This window comes from Emys orbicularis, chromosome 1 (genome assembly GCF_028017835.1).
Source record: "Emys orbicularis isolate rEmyOrb1 chromosome 1, rEmyOrb1.hap1, whole genome shotgun sequence".
In the NCBI taxonomy this organism is placed as follows: domain Eukaryota; kingdom Metazoa; phylum Chordata; order Testudines; family Emydidae; genus Emys; species Emys orbicularis.
The window spans coordinates 291555196-291576135 of record NC_088683.1 but is presented as its reverse complement, the minus strand read 5'-3'; positions in this window follow the sequence as shown (position 1 = coordinate 291576135).

The following is a 20940-nucleotide window of genomic DNA, read 5'->3' as shown; positions in this document are numbered from 1 at the left end:
CCTCCGGTCAGCTTGTGTCTCCTGTGCAGAGGAAGTAGCCATCACCACTATAGAGTCCAGAAGGTGCATAAAGTTTCTGCATGGCAGCAAAGTGGGTAATTTCTGTGCATCAGGTCCTTAACTTTTCATATAATTCTTTTCTTAGTACAACTAGAGATGCTATAGCTTATTTCAAGATGACAAGAGAAACAAACAGAACAGCGAATATGAAATATTGCATGCTAGTTCATAAAGGCGGAATGCCATTAGCAGATCTCACACAGCTATGTGTGTGCTAGGTAGAGAACTTAAAAGGGAGATATTTCACAAATGAATCTTTATTTTCCTTACTAATTAATAAACACCATGCTGTGAATAACTGGTGATAATGTTCTAATAAGAAAAATCAATAAATTTACACCCAGGGTCACAGTAATTGATGCTGCAGAATAGAAAAATGCATTCTCCATTGATCCTTCAGCAATCTTCTAACTAAAAAGGACAGGAAAGAAAGCCAATTACTGTGGTATGCCTCTGAAAATGATAAGATTAAAACAAGCTAATTATGTGTTCTTGAATAACTACATTTTTTGATGAAAGTAAGTAGAGTAAGGGCATCCCATGTCTCCTGTACAGAGGTATTACTTTTTACTAATTAAAATGTAGTAATTTTACATTTAACAATTGGCAGATAAATAGTTAGAAAAGTCAATCTTAAAAACTTTCTTAGATAAACATTTTAGGGTTATTGTTAGCAGATGGTTAAACTGAAAAATAAAACCAACTCTTAGACAATTAATGTATAAGTAAACATTACATGTGAACTGGAAAGATTATTGGAAGAGAGAAAATAGAATATTGGGCACAATTGTCTGTTGCCTCACATCTTCATCAGGCATTTGATCCTTCAATTAACTCTGCACAGCTGCATCCATGCAGGGACCCATTAAGTTCAATGGGGCTCCACCCACACAGGGCATAATGAAAGATCGTGGTCATAGCCATTTATCTGAGGGCCCAGTAGGTGTAAAATGATACCACATCAGAATAGTAGTTCTCATTCTGACTTTGCAGTGATGTTTCATGAGTGAAAATGGCTCCACAAGGGGCACGGGAATGGAAAAATCAGGCCATTTGGATTTAAGATCCCAAGGAAGAGGAAAGTACACAGCAGTTCTATAAAGTTTTCAAAGTCTTTAAAATGCATCTACCATTTGCTCTATCAGGCACATAGATTTCTTATTTTCTCTGCTAGACTGAATGAAGTTAAAATCACCAGAAACAAAGTTTGAAAGAACCATTTGTAGCCCCTCCCCTAGGTGTGGCTCAAACGTCCTATCGCTGCTTGCAACTTGTAGTGGCCCCTCACTTCACATGGTCTGCTTTCTCAGTTCTTTTTGTGATGCCTGGGCCCTCCACCCAAGGTAACTCCTCACTGTGTCTGAGACACAAGTGCTACCATCCCTTGAGAAAAGTGAATATTGCTACTTCCAATGCTGGCAAGGAGTATAAAGCCCAGTACACAAGAAACAATAAAGTATTTCAACACAAATCCCAGCCAAGAAATGACACATCACAAAATTATAATAACAAAGGGGGTGGGTGGTTATTGAACAGGTAAATAGGATTTGGGGAAGGAAAGGGATTAGATTAACTAATAAATACTAAACATTAACAAATCAACATATTCCCCACCTCTCAGTACTCACAACTCTTCCTAACCCCCAGCTCCCTCCTTGGCACCTTCCTGGGCAGATGGTAAGCTGGGGTTGAGTCCAGAGAAGAGTGCTGGGCAACTTAAACAGCACAATGGGTAATCTTACAGTGTCTTTGCCCCTGAGAGGGGTAGGATACTCTCCTGACTCCTGGTCTGGAGTCCCATGGAGGTCTCAGCTGGCTCTCAGTAGTCAGCGCCAGGTTCGATCGCTGTCAGCCTGGACACTGCTCTCTGGAGCATTAGAACTGCCTAACTCATGCACTAGATCCCACAGCAGTTCAAAGATGCTCTTTGGGGGGAGAGGGAGTTAATTAAAGATGTCATGGGCTGCTTCTCTCTCAGCTCCCAAACTCAGAGTTCAAAACTGAAACTAAAAACTAGTTTCCTTGTCTCTGAGTCAGGTTGTCCCTTTCCCCTGAGGGGCTGAGCAGTCACTGGGCCAGCAAACTGCTAGTCTATATCACCCTATGCAGAAACCTCCCTACTGGCCTGAGCAGGAGATTCTAGCCCATTCTCTCCCCACCCTCTACTCCAAGCTTGCTGGGAAACAATGTCAGAAGACTCTAGTAGCCATTATTGTTACAGTTCATACAGTAGGACCCCCTAGAGTCTCATTCCAGAGTTCCAGGAGCTGGCACTCTCCAAGTGGGGGTTATACATTCAATAATATTTAAATCTGTAGCTTGCTAAGAATTTTACCCATCAATTTCTGCATCAAGTTCAGAACTGTTCAGAGCTATAGTGTATCATTTGGTAAAACATCCAATCTTAATGTCAAGTCTTAAAGTGATAATGAATCTACCATTTTCCAAGGTAATGTCTCATAAAAAAAATTATATCAAGTATATTTTCCACAATACCACGTATATTGGCATTAATTTTGCTACCAGACCTTGAATTCTTTACTGTTTGCATCCAATATCAGCTTTTGCATGATTTTGTCTGGGAGTTGTGTCAAGCGTAGAGGCCTAGAGTTGACCAAGTAATCCCATTTACCCTTTTAAAATATTGGCACGCTTAGTTTAAAGTTTGCAATTCAAAGCCTTTTTGAGTTTCAGAATGTAAATTTTAATCTTTGTTTCTTTTTAAATTGATGAAAAATGCTGGTTTGTCATATTCAGCTATTTTTAAAACATCTGAATTGATTTCCTTAATAAGTTCCAAAAAGGGTCTTTTCTGTGCTGAGAGTAAGAAAAGGGGAATTTTCTTTGCATTGAAGCAAGGGGTTAGAATGAAAGTGCCATATTAACCATAACAACAGATTGTTGCGAGTGACATTGCTATCTACATATTATATTATGTATCCACACATTACAGGAAGATTAAGTCAAGCACTCAAAAGTTAGGAAATACCAGAATTAAGGCTGTCTGTGTAACCTAAGTTCAGCCCTCTTCCACTTATGCATTATGATATTTGTAATCAATTGATCACGTCCTCTCAAACCTGTCCCTCTCCCAACTCTGTCTGTTCCCAAACTCTGACTCCTTGTCCCATTCTCCTTGTCTACCCATAGCCCATCTCCATTTCTCAGACTTTCCATCCCATTTTCACTTGCACAGCTAGTCCTAGTCATAGATTTCAAGGCCAGAAGGGAATACTGTGAATATTTAGTCTGACCTCCTACATAACACAGGCTGTAGAACTTCCCTGAACTAATTCCTGCTTCAAGTCCAATAGGTGAAGTTGAACTAGAGCATATCCTTTCAAAAATATCCAATCTTGATTTAGTAACTTCTAGTGATGGAGAATCCTCCACAACCAATTGGAATGGTTGTGGCCAAAAATCCTCACTGATAAAAAAAACCTGTGTATTATTCCTAATACGAATTTGTCTAATTTCAACTTCTAGGCATTGGCTCTTGTTATATCTTTATCTGCTGTATCAAAGAGCCCTCTATTGTCAAACTTCTGTTCTGCGTAACGATCCTTATAGATTGCGATCAAGTCACCCTTAACTTAGTCTCCCCCTTGGGACTGTCTGTCTGAGTCTCACTCTTCCCCCACTCCCAGTCTCTTCCCCCCAGATACTAGTCCCATTCTCCTTGCCCAGCTAGTCCCATTTCCCCATCTCAGCTCTTCATCTATTTGTCTGTTCACTTCCACTGGCTCCCATTCTCAGTTTCCCCTCTGTGAACTCCTCATCCCCTAATTCCCCCTCTCCAGCTCCTCTACCCAGTCTCTTTGCCTAGCCAGACCCAATTCCCTGTTAGAGCTGTCTCCCTACTTCCCAACCCCATTGGTTCCTTGTCTAAGTCTCCTTGTCCTGCCAATCCAATTTTCCTTCTCCTTCCACAGCTTCTCATCCAATCTCAGCCCAACATACCCTGAACTGACTGGCTCCCAGTCTTTACCATCCCATCTCCCTCACCATCTTCCAGTCTCCCCCCATAACTTCCAGTCCCAGTTTCCTTGGCCAGCCAGTCATAGTCTTCCTCCTTCACCAACATTCAGTCACAGTTTCTCTGTCTGCCAGAGATTCCTAGAATTTTAGTCCAGAAGATCTTTTTGATTATCTTGTCTGACAGCCCTTCTAGTCCCCTCCCTCCAGTCACAATATACCCCATTCCCTTTCCCTTAAAATATCATGAGAATTTTTTTTAACATTGTAAAATAATGTATTTTTCTCAGCATCAGTTTTGGAACTTGCCAAATAATTTTTTCTGAAATAAAAAAAATAAAATAAAAAAACCCAGCATGCGGCAGCATAGGAAATTTCAGTCTAAATGGTTAAAATTTGGCAACAGGATCTCATAATGGCAAGTGTTGGGCAGCCTTCAGAATAGATGTTGATACCAGCTCTGCCTATAATATAATTGATCTTTACGTGAAGTGTGTTTTGAATTAAATTTGAGTATCTTGTTAGCTGGTGGGAAGAAAAAAACAAAATTAAGAAATAAAAAAAAAAAAAGAAGAAGAAGAAGAAGAGGCAGAGAAAGCATGAACTAAAGTGTATATAAGAAGGACAAGCAGAATCAAGGAATCTATAGATGGGAAAGATCTTTTAGTCATTTTTTCAGTCACTTTGCCAATGAAGGATACTTCCCAAATGTTCTTTTAAGAGAGATGGGCCCAAACCAAAATCCAGGAACTAAACCTAAGATCCAGATGTAGTTCAAATCCCAGTTCACAGCACAGAGCTATCTCTGTAATGGGCTTAATTGGAACATCTCATGTTTTGGGAAAGCTCAGATTCAGATCTGGATTGTGACTTCACAATGTCAATAGTGTTCATATTGGGATTTTGATTCATAACATAGTGATTATCATCCAGATACTGAACAGCAGCTGAGAAGCAGCTTGCAGAAGTAGCTTTAGGTTACCCTTTGTACTCCCCTGATGCTAGGATGATCTTTGTCAGACTTGTTTCCAATCAGAGTCTAGGCTGATCTAAGTTGTTCCAGTTCCCAACAGCCTAAAGACACCATTGCAGTGGTCATGGATTGCTAGGGTGCACTGTCTCTCCAGATAGTCCTCCTTACCACTGCCCACATCCCCTCTGTTGGAATGTGACATATCTTAAGCGCTTAGTCTATTCTTTTTTAAACGTTCAATAAGATGAGAATTCCACCGCTCCTTTGAGCTTTTGAGGGACTAAAGAATTAGTAAAAGGCAATTCCTGTCTTCTGTACTATCTCCTCCTGCTATCATGCAAATATTCTAGCTTATGACTTAGATGGCGGCTTTGTCTTTAAACCTCCACCAAGTTAGTTATTTTCATTTGTGCCAAAAGAGAGTAGCCACGTTAATGCTGTCATTATGGCAAGGCCATGGCATGTTTTGTAGCTGAAATAATATTGTAAATGTAGATTTTGGTTAGAACTTTCGTGGTCACATATTTATCAGAGAGCTGAAGAGCTGAGCTGAAAGTTAAAGCAGATGTAACAAGCTGTGTTTTGCCCTAGGCGTGCTTTCACTAATTTTAGTTTGTTGTTATTCAGTTCAGTGAGCTTGTGCAATTTTCACATTTCAATTAGTTGCATAACTACCTAAAATAAGTATCAAATAAAGTAATTTGTTTTTTAGGGGATCCTAAAGCTGCCTCATAACATGAAAAGTACCAGCACGTATTGTTCAAACCTGTTTGATCAAATGTTGAGAACTTTATCCAGGGGCAGATATCAGAGAGGACAAAAGAGGTATCTTTTGTTCTATTGCACAGGGACTGGCCACAATCCTGCTGAGAAGCATAGTCACTACTCACTATTAGTGCTCCTGTGGGTTCTAGCTCCCTGAGCTGGTCAGGAATGGAACAAAAACATGTTCTACCCAAAGGGCACATGTGTGCAACCCTAAAAGTGAATAATACCTTACTTCCATGCCACTCCCATTGAAACCAATCATGAGATGATCATAGTGATGGAACACTGGATGTACCTGATCCAGCCAGCATTACTGGGAGTATATGCTTCCGTATACACCAGGAACATTAGGGCTAAAATTAGTGAACTTCCTAAGATACAATATACAACACGGTACAGATACCCTGGGTCAGATTCTGCTCTTACACATACAAGTTTGTAAATCTGGAGTACAACATTATAGCACTATGCCACCCACTTTTACCTTTAATGGAGTTACTCTAAGCTAGTACTGTAACTAAAAGGAGCATTTGCTTTTGTGTGCGTTTTATTGGGCATTTTGATAACTGTGATTGTTATAATACCTACTGCTGAAGCAAGCTCTCTAAATATCTAAAAAAGTAAAGGGAAAATTCAGAAAAGATAGCAAGGATTGATCAGAGGGAAAAAAGAGACAACTTGAACAGTCATCCCAAACTCCAAATTTCAGTTCCACACATCTCTGCCCTGGGCATGATTCTCTGTTGCCTTGCACCTGGTGTTGTCATTCACACTTGCACAAAATATGTATAAAGCACTGTCAAATCAAAATAGTAGCATTTCATACTTACTCTGCACAGGCGTAAATGTCTACCCCTTGCAGAAGGCCATAAACATCTGCAAAGCAACTTGATTATCACCTTCAAACCCTGTGTCAACAATTTCTTTTACCAGAATGCCTACAAACAGCTTGGCATCCAGAGACCACTGCCTCGCATGCTGATCAATATTGCCTCATTATTTAGTGGCACTCCCTCTCTGTCTGTATGCACCTGTTTTCTCTTGTCTGATACTTGGATTATAAAGTCCTTGGGGTGGGGACCGTCTTTTTATTCTGTTGGTACATCACCTAGCACAATGGGGTCCTGGTCCATGATAAGTTCTACAGTAATACAAATAAATAAAATAACATGAATTATAAAAAGGCATTGGAGAATGACATCAGCAAGCATTGAAACCAAAAGTTGACCAAGCTATTTATGACCTGGCAGAATCAGACAGAACAGAAGCAATCTGCTCTTGAGAGATTTTCATACTGAAGAGTTTGAGATATTTGTTTGAACCACACCAAACTGGCAGGGGATGTAAAAGTCCACACAGACTTTGAATTTGTAAGGTAATGTGTCACTCAATGTACAAGATCAGGAACTTCAGCAAGGGTTTCTCATTGTATATGTCGTATATAGACAGGAGAGGATCATCTGAGATTACTGTGTGAGGTATGCTGAAACCAGTTTCCCTGATCTCTCAGAAAAGTAATCCTCTCCCGTAATCAGGATGGCAGGAGAACAATGAAGAACAATGAAGAAATTCTAGAGGCAGAAGCAATAGTACAGTTTTGTATTTCCCTGCAGGCATATTTTCAAATGACTAAAAAGCATTATAACTGTGAGTGCATCTTAGTAGATCTGGGGTAAACATATACAATATGAGAATAAAGTGGAGAGCCTTAGTCCAGTTCCAAGCATTGGCAAGTTAACAGAGTTATACTTAACCAACATGTTATGAGATGGAGTTGAAAATTCTCATATTGCAGACCCACTTTAATAGCATAATTGTTTTGTGGACCATTCCCCCTCCCACTTTTGATCCCATTAACATCCGTGTAGGACCTACAGCATTTGCTTTCAAGGAAAAATAATATCATGAAACCATTTAATGTATATGTAGCTATGTTATAATGCTACTGAGCAGATGGAAACAATGAGGGAGCCATAATATCATGTGAGCAGCCAGTTCTCCACAGACTATGTGTGGTCTATTTACCATAATTGGACAACCACTGACAGAGAATAGGAGGGATTATTATATAGTTTATGTATGACACAATGAGAAATTTTTTATATGCTGTGTATTAGGTGATTAAATGACCAACTATGTGTTCAAACCATATACCAATTGGTATCCTACTGTATTTTAATTGATTAGGATTCTGTGTGTGTATTTCAGTGATTCATACTTGAATACAATATACAATGTGTATGTATAAGCTGTTACTCAAGGTAATTTAACCATTAAGTGTTTGGAACTTAAAGAATGATAGTGCTATGGTCCAAACAGTCTAGAGTTGTCCTGGAATACGTGAGGGTTCAATGGTGCACTCTGTGTTTTAATGCAGTAAGTTTCCGAAAAGGCTGACGGTTGGCTGTTATTTAAATAGTATATATAAAAATTTGCTCCTGCCTTTTTCAGAGCAAAAGGAATGCAGGAAAAAATCAGAATACTTGATTGACTTAGATGTGCAAGTGCTTGGATTAGAAAAGGAAGGCTGCCCTTTTAAAAATTTGGCCTTTTATCAATGCGAGCACATTTAGTTCGTCTTTAGTTCCTCATCCATGATACAGCATTTGATTCCACATCTATGGGAAAAACTCATCCGTTTTATTATTAAAAGACAATAATATTTTTTATTTAATTATATATCCTTTTGACATCTATCATTATTGGGAAGCCTGATTTTGGGTATGTTTAATAGTGATAACACACACACATGCATATACAAACACTTTTTTTGCCATCAGGAAATTTTATATGTATATAATTGTTTTATTTGGTTACTATTTTTTCATTCCTTTACTCCTTCTTGTTCTTTATGATTTATCTATTTCTTTCTAGCTATAAAGTAGTCAGTGCCAACACTACAACTATCGAAGCACGTATCTTTGCTGTGAATATATTATATTCACACCACTAAAGAAAGAGCATTTGGGCAACTTTTAATAGCAATGTACCATGTGCTGCTCTAATACATTTTAATTTTCCTGCTTCTTTAATAACTCTCAGTTTGCAGTGTTCACACTGGAGCTGCAAATGTCTTCTTAGTTTCACATAATTCGATAATACACCTCTACCCCGATATAACGCTGTCCTCGGGAGCCAAAAAATCTTACCGTGTTATAGGTGAAAACGCGTTATATCGAACTTGCTTTGATCCACCGGAGTGCGCAGCCCCCCCCCCCCCCGGAGCACTGCTTTACCGCGTTATATCCGAATTCGTGTTATATCAGGTCACGTTATATCGGTGTAGAGGTGTATTGTACCTTATTGAAATATGATGAAACTCCTCTTTTAGAGGAATAAGTGCTCAACAGGTGAGAATAGGTGAGAAATATCAACATCAATCCTTATGGACCAAATCCTGTAAATTCTACTCACTCCAGCTAAATGACAGCTGGAAGGCTGTGTGATGTGGTTCAGATTGATTCTAAGGGGATATGCTGGGTAAGATTTTATTCCATAACAGAATAAAAAGAATCAAGGCTATAGAGAGGTATACCATTCTCTATTTACACTCACAAAGCATGAAGTACAGAAAAGAACTCAAAGCACACACAGGCATACCTAAAATGTCTAAGGAACAGATCAATCAGTGAAGTCAATGAAGCTGCTCATGGAAGTAAGAAGCAGTCATGTGAGTATGGGTTACAGAATAAGACCCCCAATTTATTTCCTGAGCCCCGGTGTGAACAAATGTGATTTGGAGAATTATGCTAGGTATGACATGAAATACATTATGTCATGTTCTACTTTGCAACACAAGTACAAACCCCTGTGTCAATATACTGCACTGGTATTATATAGGGCTTGTACCAGTGCTACATATCCTCATCCAGGGAGTTTGATGTGCTAAAGAGAAACTTTTCAGTTTGCTTCCATTTTCCCTTGGGAAATTTCTTCTTTGCTACTTCTTCCAGAACTTTCTTGGCTAGGTAACTTCCCAAACCCCACTTTTGCCTGTTTTTCTGTTACAGATTTAAAGAAATCATATTTGTATCCCTGACAGAACAAATCAACACCAGCTGCCTTCAGCTAACAGAAACCACCATTGAGTGCCAATAACTGACAACAGAAAATTCCAGTATTTCAATATTCATTTCTGTTCCAGGACCTAAAAAGATGAGTGGCTAACTCCCAACCTCCATGTGCCCTTAGAGTAAAATCAAAGCCCAAAGGAACCACATTAGAAGTCACCTGCTCCTTGAAAAGCCTTTTAAATCAGATTAAAATCCATTTGGAACAAACCTATGCATCATCCACTTTTCTCATCATTAACAGATACAGGAGCTTTTCTTTGGTGAACAGAAGACCACATTAGAATATTTATCATTGTAATTGTCATTAATTGACATCCTGGTTGGTAGAGATTGACCTACATTGTCATCCCTACAAGTGGTCAGTGTTGATGAACAATTGTTTGACTGGGTGGATTAGATCACACTATCACCACGTGTCCCTGTTTGGAGAAGAAAAGGACATTGGTCTTCAAAGCAGCCAGTCCATCGTGTTTTGTAAGTATTAAAACTAACAAAAATAAATAAAAAGTCTTTCCCTTACATATCAGATGTGGGGTAATGACTGCTTTATCCTCCCTAGTCTTCTTCACTCCCCCTTTCACTGTCCCGTTTGACAATGCCAACTATTCTTGTCTCTTATTGTGTTGCCTGCACTCATTCTACCAGTGATACTAGCCTCACCCTCTTATTGGTACACTTCTTACAACCAGCTCCATGGTTCCTTCTACAATGTCTGTTACCCAATGACTATAGAACACCCCCCCTGAACTAAACTATAAGGTTATTACTCTCTCCTCTTTCAAATAACTCCTCAACACTCATCTGTATCATTACATCTGCAACAAATTGGCTGACTGGTAGTAGCTATAAAAGAGGCAAAAAAAGTATAGTTGATTTTATTTTTAAAGGTTTATCACTCTCCCACATGGTACATCTGTGCCTTGTCTTTATAGATTGTAAGCACTTTGGGGTAAAGTATTAGGCATGAGACACATTATGGGCACTATTCTAATACAAATAACAAACACTGGAATATGGCAATAGCAACACCATACAAAACAGCAGCATATACCTTATGGGCCTCATCATCAGACTATGAGATGACATCCATTTATATATGCAAGGCAGGCTGCTGTACCTTCTCAGTACTACCAGGGAAATGAATTCCTGCGGGCAGCAGGTCCCCAATGGGCATTATACCTAGGATGTTGTGGTTGGTGTGGGTGAGTAGCAGGTGTTGGAGATTCTACAATCTATTTGCTGACTTTGGCCCCCAAATCTCATCGTAATATTTATATCCACTAAAGCATATGTGAAAATTAGTTATAAATCAAAGAAAAGAGCTGATATTGAAATTGCATAAGTGCATTTCTATAATTAATTATTTTCTATTGCATGAAAAAACTAAAATAATACCATGCAAGGGGATTTTTTTCTTCTTTTTGATTAAGCCCACATGACAAAATTCGGCACTTTTTACAAGAGCTGATAATTGGTATATGATTGGACATGAATTGTATTTCTTTTTCTTAATTTCTGACATTTCTGTCATGAATCATCATGTCATATTCAGCTCTGTCACATTAGCTTAAAACATGAGACAACAAACATGACACAATATGTCACAATAACCCAGATAATATGTCAGAAAGTTTTGGGGGGAAAAAACCTCGCTTTCAGGTTGGATGCTGAGTATCAAATTATCACAAGAAGTACTTGACATGACTTTATCATAGTAAGAACAGTCCGGTAGAATGCTACATAATGGTGAAATACAAGTTACATTTTCAATATGCCACTTGTTCAATTGTGTGTTTCAGATTTATAGACACAGGTGAATTTCAATAAATTATAGACTGATAAAGGAGTAGTTATATCTAATGACAATAATAAATAAAATAAACTTTTAAACTTTAAGGGAAATTTGGCTAGATATTTTTTTATGTGTTCATAAGAGATAGCTAAAACTCAGATGTAGCATATGTTTTTCAGTGAGATCTTGACTATATCCAGCTTTATAGATGGGCTGACGAAAGAACAAGGAAGTTAAGTGGCCTGGCCACGGTTACAGAGTGAACCAGTATATTTTAGTTTATTTTTGAACATGGCATACTTCTGTTTTTTTGTCTCTAACATATACACATAGCACATTGCTTCCCCTTTGCTGTTTTAAATCAAGAAACAACCCAGCATGGTATAAAGTATAACAGAACACTATGTACCGTAAAATGAAAGCACCAGATGCTTGATGCAAAATGTAAAACCTGTCGCAAAGAGTAATAGAAAAGTTATTTTTTAAAGAATGCTGTAGTATGTAATCTGCTTATTCCAGGGTTTGCACAGACTTTTATATAAATTATAAAAGGTGATACTGTAGACTAAAGCTGTTTGCAATTTGCAGAGACCATTTTGTTGTCAAGTAGTAGTCTTTTTCAATGTTTTTCATTATTAGGCGAACCAATTAAACCACACTCAGAATATGCCACATATGCTAAGTACATAATTTGTATAAAATTCTTATCTGTCCATTACCTTTATCCCATTGCATTTTCTTCTCCCTGACTTGGAGCAGTGAGTTCCTTTAAAAAAAAAGAGTTTTGTGTTAAAACTGGCATGTTGAAATGTCTGACATGAGAATTCTCAAACTGTTAACTAGATTTTGGCATTTAATAAGATGTAAACTGCTGAAGCTATTTGCAGATGAAGTCTCATTTTTGTCCATCAGCAGGGGGCTGGGAGCATAATTAATTGAGTGAAAGTTAAAAGACGGACAGCATGGTTACATTTATGCAAATATTGCAGTAGAACATCTAACAGAAGAGAAAAATAGCTTGTAACTGATTGGTTTGGTTTCATACCAAAATCCACAGGGCCCATTTAAACATTGCAGATTGTGCATGACAATTAATACCTATAGGTTTTTTTATTTTAGTATGCGTGCTGCGATAGAAGAAATAGGAAAAAAAAAACCCCTCAGTAGCAGTCAAAGTTTCAAGTCCAGGGAGACAATTCTATTTCTGTTTTAAGCTCTTTTACTGCTCATGAATGTTAAAATATAGTCACCGGGAAAAAAAAATCATACGATGCATGTGCCTTCAACCATATGCCAGTCTCTGCTGTTTGTTTCTTTTATTCATGTCCCAGTCATATGGATCCTGGTACACCAAAGGTTCTATTTAATTAAAGTTAGCTAAAAGCTTAAACCATAGAGATCAGGACAGCTGCTACAGATATTAACCCAGGTGCTGCTCAGGGTGATCAGACGCTCTTACAAGTATTGCACTCTATAAGATACTCTTTTGTCAGTTTTATTCTCACGGCTCCCACGGTATGTGGGAGTGACCCCTGAGTCAAGAGTAAGAGCTGAAAACATTTTAAATGTTCAAATGCAATTTCAAATTGAAATCCATTGTTCTTTGTATAATTTGTGCCTCATTTTTCACATTTGCGAGATATGCATGGCTACCTTTCTCATTGATTTTTGACCGTGCAGGCATTTGATTTTGTCTGCTGTACAACAACTGAATGTTCCCTATAGAAGGATTTGCTAGGCTGTCTCCCCTTTAATTCCACTTTTGTCCTTATTGTGGTTTCATTTGTGCATCTTATTCCAACAGCTCAGTAAATTGATATGTAGTTAAGTTTTATTAGCACAGATGAATGTACAGAATGCCTCGTTACTTATTCATTGTGTAAGTACCCTATAGGCATGTGAGTTTAAGTCTATATTCTTGAATTTGCTTGATTTCACTGCTCATCTTTATATATTTCAAAATATTGCCAAACATTCTAGAACGAACATCTTCACTTCAGGGGAGTGGTTTGAAAAAAAATAGTTTAGGAGGCCAAGGGATCATTATTTTCTTGGTGTGTATCAACAGGAGACTAAGGGCTTCATTCTCATTTACAATGGGGTCCCTTTACACTGCTCTGGCAGTAATTTACTCTCACTTTAAGGCTCCTTTATTTAGCCAAAGATGTGTAAACAGGCCTCAGTGTTAATGAGAATCAGCTCCTATGTGTTTTGGGTAATTTTGATTCTCAGCAATGGAACTTCTACTTAAGTGGACTAGAAGAGAATTGGACTAGGAGAAAACTAAAGCAGAAGCATACAGAAAATATATCTATGTATGGACTACTGATTTTGAGAAAGAACTTCAATGGAAGTTCAGCATGCTCAGCATCTCACAGGACCTGCTCAGCACCCTGCAGCATTAGACTTGTAGTGTTTCTCACAACTGAGAACAGGCAGTCAACACAAAAGGGATTCTTCACTGAGGATGCTGGATATACACAGACCCTGCAGCTCTCAAGCTCTCAGAAGACCTGCTTCTCCAAAAGCCACCTTGGATTCAATGGAATTTACCACAGCCTGTGTTTCTTGTTGTTACCACACGTGGTCTGCCTAAGCTGTAACCCAGAGAAGGGTATGCAATCATAGAATTTTTACTTTCTTCTCTTTCTTCCAGTCTTAAATTCAAAAGTAATATTATTCCAGCCCTTCCTGATGCAAGTAGAGATGTCACAATATAAACCAGTGCATTGCTTTCTCTTTGAGCCAGCACGCAGATAGAACAAATTAGCAATTAGGGCTATCCATACCTGTAGGTTTCCTTCCATTCACATGTGCAAGAGCAATTGATGTAAATGGAAATTGTATAAATAGATTAAGGAGAGACTACATATAGGTCATCCCATTTCCATCTTAATTCAGTGCTAACTTTGAAACTTACTTGTGCTCATTTAAATGCCAGCATTTCATTGTGGAATATTATACCACAAACATTTAATGAATGTGTGAATGTACAGTGGTGCCATTAACAAATCAGCAATATATGAAATATTGTATTATTCCCCTATACTTAGAATGGGCCATATCTGTGGACATGGTAATAATTGGCACCAGTTGAGTTTTTAGTGGCCTCTAATGTACCTACTGCATGTGGCTGGATGATCATTGCCATTGTTCCATTTATTTGGAAAATGCAAAATGTTGAATATGCCAATTGTTTCATATTCTATCAAATAATTACTAAGAGAATGGAAATATTTGCTATTGTCTTTTAATCTTCAGGGTAAAGCAGAGGGGTAGCCATGTTAGTCTGTATCCACAAAAACAAGTAGTCATCCTTCATCAAAAACACTTCAGAAACAGATTTCAAAGAGAAACTGCAGAGCTACAATTCATTTGCAAACTTAACATCATTAATTTAGGCTTGAATAAGGACTGGGAGTGGCTGGCTCACTACAAAAGCAATTTTCCCTCTTTTGGTATTGACACCTCCTCATCAATTATTGGGAGTGGACCACATCCACCCTCACTGAATTGGCCTTGTCAACACTGGTTCTCCACTTGTAAGGTAACTCCCTTCTCTTCATGTGCCAGTATATTTATGCCTGTATCTGTAATTTTCATTCCATGCATCTGAAGAAGTGGGGGGTTTTACCCAAGAAAGTTTATGCCCAAATAAAGCTGTTAGCTTTTAAGCTGCCACCGGACACCTGGTGTTTTTTTAGGGTAAAGCAGTGCCATCATCTAAGAAGTTTCACTCATTACAGTTTATTGGTTTCCAATAAAATGGCTCCAAAAAGCAGCAAAGGCAGTTGAGCCTGATACATATTTTGAATGACATTTTGTGCATTTTACAGTAATTACTGATACTGAAATATATTCATCTGGACATATACAATAGAAAATGAAATTATCAAAAGACATCCCTGAAGAAATTCCATAGATATTGGGGGAAGAGTTGGGTATGGTAAAATATTTGGGGAAAATGTTTGTCCATATTTATTCAAAAAAATTCCTTGTGGATTTATTTGTCCCTGCCTATGATCCACATCAATGGTGTAAACAGGCAGCAAAAACAAACAAAAAGCTATTTGCAATGTTGCAATTTCCCAATTAAGTTTATTAACCTTGTAAAAATAGTGCCCTATTTAAGGAAAAAGCAGACACAATGATATTTGAAAATGACATTTAGCATAATGACAGCATGACTGATTAATACATACAATTATTGCTACCTCTGATTATCAAATAACTGATTGAACTAGCAGATCAGGCCCTGTTATACAATAGATCTAGGCAACATAATTCAAAAGATATGTCAGAGGCAGGATTGTGAGGGCAGAAGATGAAGAGAAATAGAAGCTTTGGAAAGGAATAGCACTTATTCCATATAGTGAATGAATTCCTTTTGAGCAATATATTTAAAAGTTTCCAACCCAGCCAAAATAATAAAAAAAAAAAGAACAAACTAGCATCTGTCTTTTTTTCTGCATATCCTTGTGGGATCTGTGCCAGTTAAAACACCTGAAAAGAATGGCAATAAAAATCTGGTGGTTGTGATTCAGTCAAGCTTATAACTCTTTCTTGGAAACCTCATGAAACAGCAATGTGGTAAACACAAAACCACTTCTAACAAAGTTGCCTGCCAAAATAACTCTATCAAGGTAGATTATGTAAAGTTATATGCAGGATGTCGTTAAGCAGCAGTAAATACTACACTTATGGGAACTATTAGAAGTAGTACTGTAGAAGTCAGTCTGGTGAAAGTGCAGCTGAATATGAGGAACAATATTTACTTGAGGCAGCTACAGAAATAGCTACAGTTTGCCCCAGATGACCCATGGGTTATCATAGACATCAAAGGATTTGGGCATGATGTTTTTTTATTCCATGATCATAGAATATCAGGGTTGGAAGGGACCTCAGGAGGTCATCTAGTCCAACCCCCTGCTCAAAGCAGGACCCATCCCTAACTAAATCCCCAAATCCCTAAATGGCCCCCTCAAGGATTGAACTCACAACCCTAGGTTTAGCAGGCCAATGCTCAAACCACTGAGCTATCCTTCCCTCCATATACTACCTATATAATGTCATCTTTCAAAATTTAAAAGCAAATGATTTAAATATACTGTCACACTGCTCTGTTATCAACTACCAAACTGCTGCAAAGTAACTTTCTCACCTTTAACTTCATCCTTCCCACCAACTTCAATGTTACAAACTTTTCACATTTGGGTTTTATATTTAGACTTTGTTTAGTCAGACTAAAAGAAAGAGAAATATGCATGGAAGTAGATGGCACTGAAAAATGCCATCCCAAAGAGTGGTATGCAATGTTGTTGTTGTGGCTGTGTCGGTCCCAGGATATTAGAGAGACAAGGTGGGTGAGGTCAGGTCTTTCATTGGATCAACTTCTGCTGGTGAGAGAGACAAGCTTTCAAGCTTACCGAGCATGTCTCTCTCTCACCAACAGAAGTTGGTCCCATAAAAGACATAACCTCACCAAAGAGCTAGCATTCAATATCTTGGAAGCTGCCTTCCAAAACAAGGTGAAGCCTACCTGCCTCTGGAGCTAACTCTTTGCACCAGGTATCAGGATAATGAAAAGAACTCTGCTTTACAAACTAGCACAGTGAAACTCATGTCTTTTCCACCAATAAAAAGCTATGACAATTTTGGATTAGAAAAGAGGATTAGAAAGAATAATGTACACTTTTCTGTTGTGCAATTACCAAGCAAATCAAACTCTGAAAAAGCTGGAGATAATACTATCTGGAAATAAATAAGTCCATGTTTTAGCTCTACTCTGTTAGTACTGTATCTTTCCAATTTTTTGATCTTGGATATAGTGACACACCAGAACTGGAAGCAACAAAATCAGGAAATCTGAACTAGTTGCTTTTTGGCTGTGCAGAGTATTCTGACCATTTATTGGTATCTAATTTCCATTAATTCCACAGAAGTTACATACATACATCAAGGGAAAATGTATACCAAGATATTGTTTCATCTAATTTTTCTTCTGCCAAACTTTGAAACATGTTGAATGGGTCAAACATACTTAGAGTTTTGCTAAAGCCTTAACTTGTCAGGAATTTGAAAGGATCTCTGAACTCCTCACATTCTGACTAGTCATAATATTAGCAAGCTTAAGTTTTACCTAGAAATATCCTTGTTTTGTTGACCAAGTAGGATCTCAAATCCTAAATAATTTATACAAGAGCTTTTATTTTTAAAAAAGACCTAATAAAGCAAATACGTGAAAGCACACATTTCTTTCCAGTTTCTATTATTAGAATGGTTGGCCTTTGAACAAAACTGAAAATCATTTTCAGACTATGTATAGACAACCAATGAACTGTGGCTGTTGGGAAAGTAGTAACAGATTAGACATGAAAAGAACATACATCTGGGGAAAAGCTCTAATGGCTAGTAAATCTCTCAGAGACTATTATAAAAGGGAAATACACTGTATATCCAGATTCAGAGTATATCACATGTCAGTGGTGTAAATAGTGGTGTGTAGTTGCTCTGGTTTGAACATTTGTTATGAATTTACACTATTACAGTTGAATTTTTGGTGAATGAATGTTCATTATATTAACAGAACAGTCTTCTACCTATTTCTCTAAATAAGTTTAATAAAAGGAAGAAGTAAAGATTGCTATTCCCCTTCCATATTTCTTAAGATTATAAAGTTTCTTGGCAAATGTGACTAGCTTTGTTTTCTTTTAAGATATTCTCAGTTACTCTGTTTTCAGATGGTGGGGTAAAAACCTGGCTTCATTGAAATCAATAGGAAATTTACCATTGATTTTGGTGATGCCAGGATTTTACCATATATATTCTAACTATTGCTAAAGACCTGGATTTATGAAAGATTACGTTATTGAAAGTAATAAATATGCCTGGGGCAGCCCACTTCTGGGCTATGGCACACAGCTTGAGAACATAAAGATTGTTGTTCTTCTTATGGGTCCTGCCATTTGAGTATGAAATACTCAAAGTGCTTACAGGTCAAAGAAATAAAACTCCAATCATCAAAACAGCTCAAAACAGACAATTAGAGCCAAATTCTGCTCTCAGTGACTCCAGTATAAATCTAGAGTGACCCCTGGCAACATAATCCAGAGTAACTCTTTAACATCCCAAATGTGATGCTCAAATGTGACATTCATGAATATAATTCAGAAGGTGGAGAAAGCTACTAGGGGAGAGGCTGTTCTAGATTTGATTTTGACAAATAGGGAGAAACAAGTTAAGAATTTGAAAGTGGAAGGCAGCTTGGGTGAAAGTGATCATGAAATGGTAGAGTTCATGATTCTAAGGAATGATATGAGGGAAAACAGCACAATAAAGATAATGGATTTCAAGAAGGCAGACCTTAGCAAACTCAGGGAGTTGGTAGGTAAGATCCAATGGGAAGCAAGTCTAAGGAGAAAAACAGTTCAAGAGAGTTGGCAATTTTTCCAAGAGACATTATTAAGGGCACAAGAACAAGCTCTCCCACTGCATAGGAAAGATAGGAAGTATGGCAAGAGACGCCCCTGGCATAACCAGGACATCTTCAATTATATGAAACTCAAAAAGAGCCCTACACTAGGTCAAGTTATAAGCAAACAACACAAGTATGTAAGAACAAAATAGAAAGGCCAATGCACAAAACAAGATTAAACTAACTAGAGACATAAAGACTAACAAGAAAACAATCTACAAATACATTAGAAGCAAGAGGAACACCAAAGACAGGATAGGGCCATTACTCAATGACAAGGGGAAAACCATAACAGAAAATGTGGAAATGGAGAAGTGTTAAATGGCTTTTTTTGTTTCAGTTTTCACCAGAAAGGTTAGTAGCAATTGGACCTCTAACATAGTGAATGCCAGTGAAAATAAGGTAGGGTGAGAGGCTAAAATAGGGAACAAGAACAAGTTAAAAATGACTTAGACAAGTTAGATGTCTTCAAGTAACCAGGGCCTGATGAACTACATCCTAGAATATTCAAGGATCTGACTGAGGAGATATCTGATTATCTTCTAAAAGTCATGGAAGATGGGAGAGATTCCAGAGGGCAAATATAGTGTCAGTCTATACAAAGGGAAATAAGGACAACCCAGAGAATTACAGATCAGTCAGCTTAACTTCAGTACCCAGAAAGATAATGGAGAAAATAATTAAGCAATCAATTTGCAGATTCCTAGAAAATAATAAGGTGATCAGTAACAGTCAGCATGGATTTGACAAGAACAAATCACGTCAAACCAACCTATTAGCTTTCTGTGACAGGTAACAAGCTTTGTGGATAGGGAGGAAGCAGTAGATGTGGTATATCTTGACTTAGTAAGGCTTTTGATACTGACTTGCATGATCTTCTCCTAAACAAACTAGGGAAATACAACCTAGATGGAGCTACTATAAAGGTGGGTGCATATAAGGTTGCCAATTCTGGTTGGACATATTCCTGGAGGTTTCTTCACATGACATAATCTTTAATTAAAGTTTAATCTTTAATTCACGGAAACTCCAGGCCAATCCTTGAGGGTCGGCAACCCTAGGTGCATAACTGATTGGAAAGCCATTTCCAGAGAGTAGTTAGTGGTTCAGTCAAACTGGAAGGGCATATTGAGTGGGGTCCTGCAGGGATCAGTTCTGGGTCTGGTTCTGTTTGATATCTTCATCAATTATTTACATAATGGCATAGAGAGTATACCTATAAACTTTGTGGACAATATCAAGGTGAGATGAGTTGCAAGTGCTTTGAAGAATAGGATTAAAATTGAAAATGATCTGGAAAACTGGAGAAATGCTCTGAAGTAAATAGGATGAAATGCAATGAGGACAAATGTAAAGTACTCCACTTAGGAAGGAACACTATGTTGCATACATAAAAATGGGAAATGACTGCATAGGAAGGAGTACTGTGGAAAGGGATCTGGAGAGCATAGTGGATCACAAGCTAAATATGAGTGAACAGTGTAATACTATTGCTAAAAAAAAAAGTAATCATACTGGGATGTATTAGCAGGAGTGTTAGAGTAGAGCAGAAGAATTACTTCTCATGTCTTGCTTATATGCTGATTTGTCCTCAATTGGAGTATTGTGTCCAGTTCTGGCACCACATTTCAGGAAAGATGTGGACAAATTGGAGAAAGTCCAGAGAAGAGCAATACAAATGGTTAAAGGTGTAGGAAACATAACTTATGAGGGAAGATTGAAAAAATTGGGTTTGCTTAGTCAGGAGAAAAGAAGAGTGAGGGGACACATGATAATGGTTTTCAAATACATAAAAGGTTGTTACAAGGAGGAGGGTGAAAAATTG